This window comes from Rattus norvegicus, chromosome 4 (genome assembly GCF_036323735.1).
Source record: "Rattus norvegicus strain BN/NHsdMcwi chromosome 4, GRCr8, whole genome shotgun sequence".
NCBI classification, from domain to species: domain Eukaryota; kingdom Metazoa; phylum Chordata; class Mammalia; order Rodentia; family Muridae; genus Rattus; species Rattus norvegicus.
Window position 1 is genome coordinate 89,192,204 of NC_086022.1, and position 11,671 is coordinate 89,203,874.

Genomic DNA, 11,671 nt, shown 5'->3' on the forward strand with positions numbered 1-11,671 from the left:
TATATATATAGTATATAGTATATAATCACTGGCCCCGAGGAAGAAGGTAAGGGAAGTCACCATGGGAAGAGAGATGAGAGGGATGAGGGAGAGAGAGAGAGAGAGAGAGAGAGAGAGAGAGAGAGAGAGCATAAAGAGGGGAAGAGGAGATAAAAAGAGAGCAAAATATTTGGATATATAGGGAAGCCCGTCTGGGGAAAGGCATCCCTGCCCTTAGCTGGAAAGTTCAGGGTTGGGGCAGGGTATAAGGTAGGGACTGGGAAATGCTGGGAGAACCTGAAGGCCATGTCTGCTTTGGTATGTGAAATATGTCCCAAGGTCTAAAACAAACTAATTGATGTTTTTTCAATTCATTGTGTCCCTTTATATTCCTTTCCTGTTTTTGTTGTTGTTGTTGTTGTTGTTGCTTTTTGTTGGGTTTTTTGTTGGTTTTTTATCTATTTATTTATTTATTTATTTATTTACTTACTTACTTACTTACTTACTTTTTGCTTTTTAACTTTTTATGTTCCTTGCTTATTTGGTCTAGATTTTCCACTTTATCTCCTGATATTCTGTCTTCTGCTCGACTCAACTTGTAAGGCACTCCTTTAAGTTTTCTAGTTGAGTTACTGGATTTTCAATTCTATCTTCAGTTGGGTTTGAGCCGTCGTTCATGTTTCTACCTCTGACTGACTGTCTCCTCAAGTCTTGGGTTTTCTTCACTACTTGCATCAGCTTTATATCTGTGTTCTCCTGGGCATCACACAGAAATGTATCCCTAAGCTTTTTCTTGTTAATTTCACGGAGATGGTTTTATGTATCTTCTTTAAATCCATTGATTTCTTTGATGAAATGTTTGATTGTTCTTTTAAATTCTGTTTCCTAGAGTTCATCTAGGTAATTCTTATTGACAAGACTAGTAGGTGCCCTGAGGCCTTACATGATTGTTGCTTTCTTCTCCATCCAATGCATGGCTCCAAAGAGCCCCTTCCCTTTCCTGCAGTCTCTTTTTTCTCCTAGGACCCAGAAGTTCCTCCTGTCCCTTCCCTCCAGCAATTGGCTCTAGGCCTTCTTTACTGACACAATCAATAACCAATTAGGGAACCAGATTTAATTATTAGCTCCTCCCCTACATCACTATATTTTCATGCAATACACTAAGACAGGAAGTTTCTTTTGCTGTCTATTTGGTGTTTCAATGTCTCTTGTATCTTTAATAGGAATCTCTTCCCTTCCTTTCATTTTGGGAATTTTCTCCTATGATTTTTAAAAAATACCTCTGTGCCTTTGACCTGAATTTCCTTCTCTTCTTCTATACCTGTGATTTCTGTTTGTTCTTTTTTTAATTTTTTTAAATTGCATATTTTTTATTTATATTTCAAACGTTATTCCCTTTCCTGGTTTCATATCCATAGGCCCCATATTGCATCTCCCCTCCCCCTTCTTCTGTGAGGGTGTTCCCCCTCCCCAACCACCTTCCTGCCTCCCACCCTGACATTCCCCTACACTGGGGGTGTCCAGTCTTGACCAAGGGCTTATCCTCCCATTGGTGCCCAACAAGGCCATCCTCTGCTACAGATGAGACTGGAGCCATGGGTCTGTCGATGTATAGTCTTTGGGCAGAAGTTTATGGGAGCACTGGTTGCTTGATACTGTTCTAATGGGATTGCAAGCCCTTTAGAGCTCCTTCAATCCTTTCTCTAACTCCTCCAATGGGGACCCTATTGTCAGTTCAACGGTTTGCTGCTGGCATTTCCCTCTGTATTTGTCATGCTCTGGCTGAGCCTCTCAGGAGACAGCTATATCAGCCTCCTGTCAGCATGCACTGCTTGGCTTCATGAATATTGTCTATGCTAATACTGCCAATTCATCAGCATGGGAGATCTTTCCATCTTCTGAGGTTATTGTCAATTTCTTTCTCCAGAAAGAAGGAGTTCTTGTCATACAGATCTTTCACTTGCTTGGTTAGAGTCACCCCAAGATATTTTATATTATTTGTGACTATTGGGAAGGGTATCATTTCCCTAATTTCTTTCTCAGCCTGTTTATCCTTTGAGTAGAGGAAGGCAGCTGATTTGTTTGAGTTAATTTTATACCCAGCCACTTTGCTGAAGTTGTTTATTAGGCTTAGTAGTTCTCTGGTGGAACGTTTTGGGGTCAGTTTAGTATACTATCATATCATCTGCAAATAGTGATTTTTTTTTTTTACTTCTTCCTTTACAATTTGTATCCCTTTGATCTCCTTTTGTTTTCTGATTGCTCTGGCTAGGACTTTGAGTACTATATTGATTATGTAGGGAGAGAGTGGGCAGCCTTGTGTGTCCCTGATTTTAGTGGGATTGCTTCAAGTTTCTCTCCATTTTGTTTGATGTTGGCTGTCTATTTGTTTGTTGTTTGTTTGCTGTCTATTGCTTTTACTATGTTTAGGTATGGGCCTTGAAATCCTGATCTTTTGAAGACTTTTAACATGAAGGGGTATTGAATTTTGTCAAATCCTTTTTCAGAATCTAGTGAGATTATAATGTGTTTTTTTCTTTGAATTGTTTACATAGTGAATTACTTTGATGGATTTTCACATTAAACTATCCCTGCATTCCTGGGATGACACCTAATTGATCATGATGGATGATCGTTTTGATGTGTTCTTGGATTCAGTTTGCAAGAATTTTCTTGAGTATTTTTACATCAATATTCATAAGGGAAATTGGTCTGAAGTTCTATTTCTTTGTTGGATCTTTGTGTGGCTTAGCACACAAAGTTATAAGCACAATTGGTATATTCCTTCTGTTTCTGTTTTGTGGAATATTTTGGACCATATTGGTATTAGGTATTTGAAATTCTGATAGAATTCAGTACTAAATTCATCTGGTCCTGGCCGCCTCCTCCTCCTCCTCCTCCTCCTCCTCCTCCTCCTCCTCCTCCTCCTCCTCCTCCTCCTCCTCCTTCTTTTTGGTTGGGAGACTTTCAATAACTGCTTTTATTTCTTTAGGAGTTATGGGATTGTTTAGATGGTTTATCTGACCTTGATTTAACTTTGGTACCTGGTATCTGTTTAGAAAATGTCCATTTCATCCAGATTGTCCAGTTTTGATGAACAAAGGCTTTTGTAGTAGGATCTAAAGTAGGATCTAAAGATTTTTTTTTTTAATTTCCTCAGATTCTGTTGTTATGTCTCCCTTTTCATTTCTGATTTTTTAATTTGGATACACTCACTGTGACCTCTGGTTAGTCTGTCTAGGGGTTTATCTTTCTTATTGTTTTTCTCAAAGAACGAGCTTCTCATTTTGTTGATTCTTTGTATAGTCCTTTTTGTTTCTACTTGGTCAATTTCAGCCCTTGAGTTTGATTATTTCCTGCCTTCTCCTCCTCTTTGGTGTATTTGCTTCTTTTTGTTCTGGAGCTTTTAGGTGTGCTGTCAAGCCATCTCTCCAGTTTCTTTTTGGAGGCACTCAGGGCTATGAGTTTTCCTCTTAGCACTTTTGTTCACTGTATCTCATAAGTTTGGGTATGTTGTGCCTTCATTTTCATTACATTCTAAAAAGTCTTTAATTTCTTTCTTTATTCCTTCCCTCACCAAATTATCATTGATTAAGTATTGGTCATTTTTCATGTGTTTGTGGGCTTTCTGTCATTTCTGTTGTTATTGAATACCAGCCTTAGTCTGTGGTTATCTGATAGGATGCACGGGAGTATTTCAACCTTCTTGTATCTGTTGAAGCCTATTTTGGGACCAATTATATGGTCAATTTTGAAGAAGGTACCATGAGGTGCTGAGAAAAAAGATATATTCTTCTGTTTTAGGATGAAATGTTCTATCAATATTTGTTAAATCCGTTTAGTTCATAACTTTTGTTAGTTTCTCTATGTTTCTGTTTAGTTTCTGTTTCCATGATCTGTCCATTGATGAGAATGGGGTGTCGAAATCTCCTACTATTATTGTGTGAGGTGCAATGTGTGCTTTGAGCTTTAGTAAGGTTTCTTTTATGTATGTAGATACCCTTGCATTTGGAGCATAGATATTCAGTATTGAGAGTTCATCTTGGTGGGTTTTTTCTTTGGTGAATATAAAGTGTCCTTCATTATCTTTTTTGATAAGTTTTGGTTGCAAGTTGATTTTGTTCAATGTTAGAATGGCTACTCCAGCTTGTTTCTTGGGAACATTTGCTTGGAAAGTTGTTTTCCGGCCTTCTATCAGAGATACTGTCTGTCTTTGTCGCTATGTTTTCTGTAGGCAACAAAATGCTGGGTCCTCTTTATGTATCCAGTCTGTTACTCTTTATCTTTTTATTGTGTAATTGAGTCCATTGATATTAACAGATATTAAGGAATATTGATTGTTGTTTCCTGTTATTTTTGTTGTTAGAGGTGGAATTATGTTTGTGTGGCTCTCTTCTTTAGGGTTTGTTGCAAGGAGATTACTTTCTTGTTTTCTCTAGGGTGTAGTTTCCCTCCTTGTGTTGTTTACCATCTATTATCCTTTGTAGCACTGGGTTTGTGGAAACATATTGTATAAATTTGGTTTTGTCATGGAATATCTTGGTTTCTCCGTCTATGTTAATTGAGAGTTTTGCTGGATATAGTAGCCTGAACTGGCATTTGTGTTCTCTTAGAGTCTGTATTGACATCTCTCCAGGATCTTCTGGCTTTCATAGTCTCTGGTGAGAAGTCTGATGTAATTCTGATAGGTTCACCATTATATATTACTTGACTTTTCCCCTTACTACTTTTAACATTCTTTCTTTGTTTAGTGCATTTGATGTTTTGAAAATTATGTGATGGGAGAAATTTCTTTTCTGGTCCAATATATTTGGGGTTCTGTAGGCTTCTTGTGTGCTTATGGGCATCTCTTTCCTTAGGTTAGGGAAGTTTTCTTCTATAATATTGTTGAAGATATTTACGGCCCTTTAAGTTGGAAATCTTCGCTCTCTTCTATACCTATTATCCTTAGGTTTGATCTTCCCATTGTGTCCTGGATTTCCTGGATGTTTTTGGGGGTTAGGAGCTTTTTGTATTTTGCATTTTCTTGAACTGTTGTGCCAATGTTTTCTATGCTTTCTTCTGCTCCTGAGATTCTTTCTTCTATCTCTTGTATTCTGATAGTGATGCTTGCATCTATGACTCCTGATCTCTTTCCTAGGTTTTCTATCTCCAAAGTTGTGTTTACTGTTTGTTCTTTACTGTTTCTATTTCCATTTTTAAATCCTAGATTGTTTTGTTCATATCCTTCACCTGTTTGGTTGTGTCTTCCTGTAATTCTTTAAGTGATTTTTCTCTTTTCTCTTTAAAGGCTTCTACTTGTTTACCTATGTTGTCCTATATTTCTTTAAGGGAGTTATTTATGTCCTTATTAAAGTCCTCTATAATCATCATGAGATATCATTTTAAATCCAAATCTTTCTTTTCTGCTGTGTTTGGATATCCAGTATTTGCTTTGGTGGGAGAACTAGTCTCTGATGATGCCAAGTAGTCTTGGTCTCTGTTGCTTTGGTTCCTGTTGTTTGCCTCTTTCCATCAGGTTGTCTCTAGTGTTAGCTTGTCTTTTCGTCTCTGACAGTGGTTTGACCCTCCTGTAAGCCTGTGTCAGCACTCCTGTAAACCTGTTTTCTTTTAGCCGGGTCTGGGAATGAAAAGCTGTGGGACTTGTTCAGCTCTGGGCATAGGCAGACACCAGAACGGTCCTGTCCCAGAGTGCTCCTGGGTTTGTGTGTCCTGAGGCCTCCAGGCAGGTTGCTCAGAGCCGAAGAGTTGGTCTAACTTCTGCTCTCAGTTGTGTCAGTGCTCCTGGTGACTGGCTTTCAGCTGTGGGTGCAGGCAGAAACTGAAGGGTTCTGCCCCTGACTGCTCCTAGGTCCCTGTGCCCAGAGGGCACTAGGTGAGTTTCTCTTGGGCCAGGAATGTAAGTAGAAGTAGTTGTGTCCTCTGAGCCCTCAGGATTGTCTGAACTTCCGAGAGTCTAGCTCTCTCTCCCATGGGATTTGGGTACAGAAAGTTGTGGGACTGGGTCCGCTCGGGCTCAGGCAGAAACTGGAATCTTGTTCTTTCTATAGTTTTCCAGATTCCCTGCACAGCCATTCCTGTGTGCATGTATGTGTATAGTTAACATTTGTTTTTACTAAGTGATCTGTATTCTTACCTTCTCTTTGAGACCTGATCTCCTCTCTTCTACTTAATCTCATATGTCGGTGACACTTTCCTCAGAGCTCTTTGTTTGACTTCCTAAGTTTTTCATTTCATTTTGGATATTCTTTAGAGAGCCTATCTTTTTATTAAAAAAAAATTTCAAATCTTGAATTGCTTTCAAAGATTAATTTAACTGTGCGTTTTCATGGTTCTCATTCAGGCATTTGTTCATGTCTTCTTTGAATTCCTTGAATATATTTATTATTGCTGTTTTGAAATTACTGCCTGCAATGGTGGTACATGCCTTTAATCCCAGCATCAAGAAGCAAAAGCAAGCAGATCTCTCTGAGTTCAAGGCCACCCTAGTCTACATAGCAAGTTCACGGTCAGGACTACATAGAGTTACCCTATCTCAAACAAACAAACAAACAAACAAACAAACAAACAAAATAAACATAAAAGAAAAAAGCAATTACTGCCTTGTACATGAACTAGGTTGCTTTACTCAAAGAACAGTACAGTTGGAGGGATAATTTCCAAAGGAGATATATTTCTTATTCATGTTTTTTGTGTTTTGGATATTTAGCCTAGGCATGAATTTATATTTTTTCTAGTGTTTCTTGGTGTAGTATCTAGTATTCTCTTTGTTGGATTGTTTGGATTCTTTTTCGCTATTACCCTAACTTGTCAGGTTGTGTACAGCAGAATGTTGCTTGGTGTTCAGTCTTGGAATAACTCCTTGGTGTGTGTGTGTTGGGTATCAGAACTAGGCTTAGCTTGGCTACAAATGGGTGCTCCTCCTGAGTTGGGAGTAAAATCTTCTCTCTGTGATCTTCAGGTATTTTTAGGGGACTCACTGGATTTGCAAGGGATCCTGGCATTCAGGCTTGTATTCCCTGAGGTGTTGGCACTAGGTAGGATCATGGACAGGGTGACAGAGAGACAGTCTGTTAGGGGAGTGGGTTCAGACAACTGTAGATAGCTCTGAGTATCATTCCACATGGTGTCTGTGTCAGGCATGGTGAGAGAAGGGCCAATGACAGGCAGGAGGAAGGGAGAATGAATCTAAACAGTAGTTGCGAGTTGGACTCCGCATAGTGCCAGTGCTGCCTGGGTGGTGAATGTTGCTACTATACTTTTTGAAAAAAAAATTGTTTCCTATGAACAATGACAATGGAAAATAAAATGTATATATTTACTCACAAAACTATATGTTATAATATAAAATATAAAAATACAAAATAAAATATAAGACATTTTTACATTGATCTATGAACAAAGGAATAATTTATTTGCTTACTCAGGTACTCTACATTTATTTATTTATTTATTTATTTATTTATTTATTTATTTATTTATTTATTTATAGAACTTTCAAAAAATGAAATCTTCAAATTTCAACAGCCAACACAAGAAAGGAGAATCTGCTCATTCCAAATTTTGTTGTACAATCATATTTTAAATTTATAGAGCATATTTTAAAACTATGATGAAAAGAGAATAAAGTTTGTAAAAGAGAGGAAAAATGTTGAAACAAGTGATCTTAGGTTTTGGGTTTTGGACCTGCCAACATTGCTGTTCAACTTTTTATGATTCTGTGTGGGTGTGCTCTCACAGGTGACTGCCAAGGTGTTTTGCAGAATATTTGATCCCATCATGAACTCCAAGATTGTGTTATTTACTGCAAAAACCTGTTTCTAGTTGTGGTGTGGCTCAGTTCTAGCACACACCTTTCATGCAAGAGCTCTCTGCTTGAACATTAAAAACAGGATTAAATAAAGTCAACTACGGGTAAAGAGGTAGAACAAGCAATCATTTGAGGAGATGAACATAGGATTATTAAGAAAAGAAACCCAGGGGTTGGGGATTTAGCTCAGTGGTAGAGCGCTTGCCTAGCAAGCGCAAGGCCCTGGGTTCAGTCCCCAGCTCCAAAAAAGGAAAAAAGAAAAGAAAAGAAACCCAGAGAGTAAGTTAGGAGGACAGACAGAGACTCACGGGAAGTAGAGGGGAGGGACATTTAGTTTTTGAGGTTTTTGAGACAGTGTAGGAGGAGAGATTCCTTCTGAGACATTGGAGGGGGGCTGGGGATTTAGCTCAGTGGTAGAGCGCTTACCTAGGAAGCGCAAGGCCCTGGGTTCGGTCCCCAGCTCCGGAAAAAAAAAAAAAAAAGAACCAAAAAAGAAAGAGACATTGGAGGATGTTCAGCTGGGTAATTTCTCTGCCTCTCTGAGCTGGCAGGTTTCCACTCCCAGGATCTGGCTCCTGAGCCTTTAGTGGTAAAATTGAACAACTGAATGAAATTTAAGTTACCTTGGAGACTCCTAGAAATTAGAGGTGACAGAGCAGTGGGACACCTGCTAGGGAAATCTGCTAACAGGAACTGTTAACAGTCTAAGAGAAAGAATTGTGTTTCAGTCAATAAAGCTGAAAGGAGTTGGACATCAGACATGGAGATGCAGAGTTTGGAGTTTGCCCAGCTGGCTTTTGGTCACTTTTGGTCCAGTGTTTCCTCACTATGACACTTTAGGATGGTAATGTATATCCTGTGATTTTGGAAATATATAATGTATATTTTAATTTTGATTTTATAGGGGATTACAGTCACGAGATTGCGTGAAGCTCATCAGAGACATTTACTTGGAAATTTTAAATATTGTTGAGACTGTGTTAGACTGTGGGGACTGTGGGAAGTATTAAATGCATTTTGCATCATGTTTTGGCTACAAACCTCTGGGGGCCAGAGAGCTGAATGTATAGGTATGGCCCCATAGATTCATTTGTTTGAATACTTGGCCCCTAGGGAGTGGCATTATTAGGAGTTGTGGCATGTTTGGAGGTCAGAGGACAACCTGGAGGGATCAATTCTCTCCCTACATAATATCCTTCCTGAGGATCAAAGTCGAGTTGCTGAATGGAATCTGACTGCTAGTGCTTGTGTCCACAGAATTATTTTGTCATCCTAGTTAAATGTTATAAGTTAATTTTAGGATTTGTTTTGCATTAATAAAATAGAAAAACTTATAGTACCTCCTTACATATTGGTTCTATATGTGATAATAGAATGATCTATGAAGAGTGCTCAGGAAAGGTCCTAAGGCTAGGGCTCATCCAAAGTAACTGCTGTCGCTCATTGACTATGAGTCACTTCCTTTTTCTGACTTCTCCTTCCCTGGTGGTAAGAGGTTGAGTTTCCAACAACAGAGCTCCCCAACCCCCCCCCCCCATTTTGTTCCTTTTTAGTACATAACTCTGACCTGTAACTTGTTAATATATTTTTCCCACAATTCATTAGGACAAGATCAGACTGTATTTTTTTACCATGTCCCCTCTGTATTTAACATACAGTGTACAGCATACATGTAAACTATGTAAAGTATACATAATTTATGCTGGGATTTAGTAGACCAATAAACATTTGTTAAATGACTAATGAATCAATAACCGAATCATATGTATTTTATAAATTAATGAATCACTCTTATTTTAATAGGTTACAAAATCTTTATCAAGAAGATGTCGTAACAAATAATAGAACATAAAGTACTTGCAAACCTGCTGACTAAAAGTTTCATTTCAGGGCCTAGTGACTTCAGTCAGAATAAGGACCTTCAACTCCATCTCCTCCTGAAGCATCTATTCTTCTAAAGTCTATGTTTGCTTCTAAATAGCAAATAGATACTTGCAAATATCTTATTTGAGTTGTCTTAAAATATGAATTCTCTGTGGACAATTTGAAAAGCAGACAATGACTGGGCGGCTCTGGAGGGTGAGGAGAGAAAGGTCACTATAAGGTTAGTTTTCTACTTCCCTTTTCCCAGAGCTGTCTTATCAGACTTTGTGCATTGTCAGAAGGGCCTCTATATAGGGAAGTCTCTCTGGTGTGTGTGTATGTGTGTTTGTGTCCATATGTCATGTGTGTCATACTCTATACTCTACACACACACACACACACACACACACACACACACACACACACACACACACATTCTGTTTCTTGTTCCACAAGTCATTTAACACCACTGTAGATTATTTTTAAGTAGATGCCAATTATACTTCATTACTTTTCTATTGCTGTGATAGAATACCATGACCAAGGCTATTTATAGAAGAGTTTATCTGAGCTATGGTTCTAGAGGGATAAGAGTCCATGTTAGCAGAGTGGAAGAATCACAACTGGAACAGGAACCTGAATGTTAACTTCTTGAACGTCAAGCACTAAACAGAGAGAGCAAACTAGGAATGGTTTTCTTCTTCTCCAAGCCTGTCTAAGTTACATACTTTCTCCAGATGGCCAAACCTCCTGAAATTCTCCTAAAGGACTAACCAAAATGGAGCTAAGTGTTCAAATACATGAGCCTGTGGGGACATTTTCATTCAAACTGCCACAACATCATATAGCCAGCTCAGCAAAGTCGCCACTCTGCAGCTCCTTGCCCTGCCTTCATAAAATACCTATTTAAGGTTGCTTTCCTTCTCCATCCATCCATTCATCCATCTGTCCATTCATCTATTCATCCATCCATCTGTTTATCCATCCATCCATCCATCCATCCATCCATCCATCCATCTATCACATATCTACCTTCCTACTTGTGTTAGTCATTTCTCTCTCTCTTTTTTAAAGATTTATTTATTATTTATAAGTACACTGTCACTGTCTTCAGACACACCAGAAGAGGGCATCAGATCCCATTATAGATGGTTGTGAGTCACAATGTGGTTGCTGGGATTTTGAACTCAGGACCTCAGGAAGAGCAGTCAGTGATCTTAATCACTGAGCTATCCCTCCAGCCTGCCATTTTGTCATGACAACACACCTTATAGAAACAAGTTGAGGAATGATTCATTTTAACTAATGTTTTTCAGAGCATGCTAGTGTAAATAGCATTGTAGAATTTTTGGCAATAGGAATGTATGCACCAGAAAGCATGAACAGGACAAAGCATGACCAGGTGATAAACCTCAAGGCCTTCCAAGTGCCCAACATTTGCCAGTCAGACTTTCATGTCTTAAAAGTTTCATAAACTCCCAACACTGGGCTGCCATATTTGAAGTAAGTGTTCAGAAACATGCAAAAGTATCTATCTATCTTCTTGCATTTGAGGAATAAGAGTAGGCCAGTCATTTTGGTACAGTTGTATACACATATTTTACAATAAAATAAACTGAGAAAATTCCTCTGGGTTTCAGTGATTAATCTGACAAAATGAATGAATAGTCAAAAATGAAGCAAGCCTTCACTTGACCTTTTCAATTTGCCACAGATGCATCTAAGGAGCAGCCTGACACACTGAGAAAACCAGGTGGCCTGAAGTCAACTGAAGAATCCATTATGGGACATTGTCTTCTTAGTAGACATTCAGGTCAGGAGCCAAGGTACTACCCCAGTTAGAGGACAACAAAGGTTTTGTTGATTCTTGTCATTCTTTAACATGACAGGGGGATTGGGGATTTATCTCAGTGGTAGAGCACTTGCCTAGCAAGTGCAAGGCCCTGGGTTTGGTCCCCAGCTCTGAACAAAAGAAAAAAATGACAGGAAGAGGACATTTATGAGGACTAAGTTACAGAC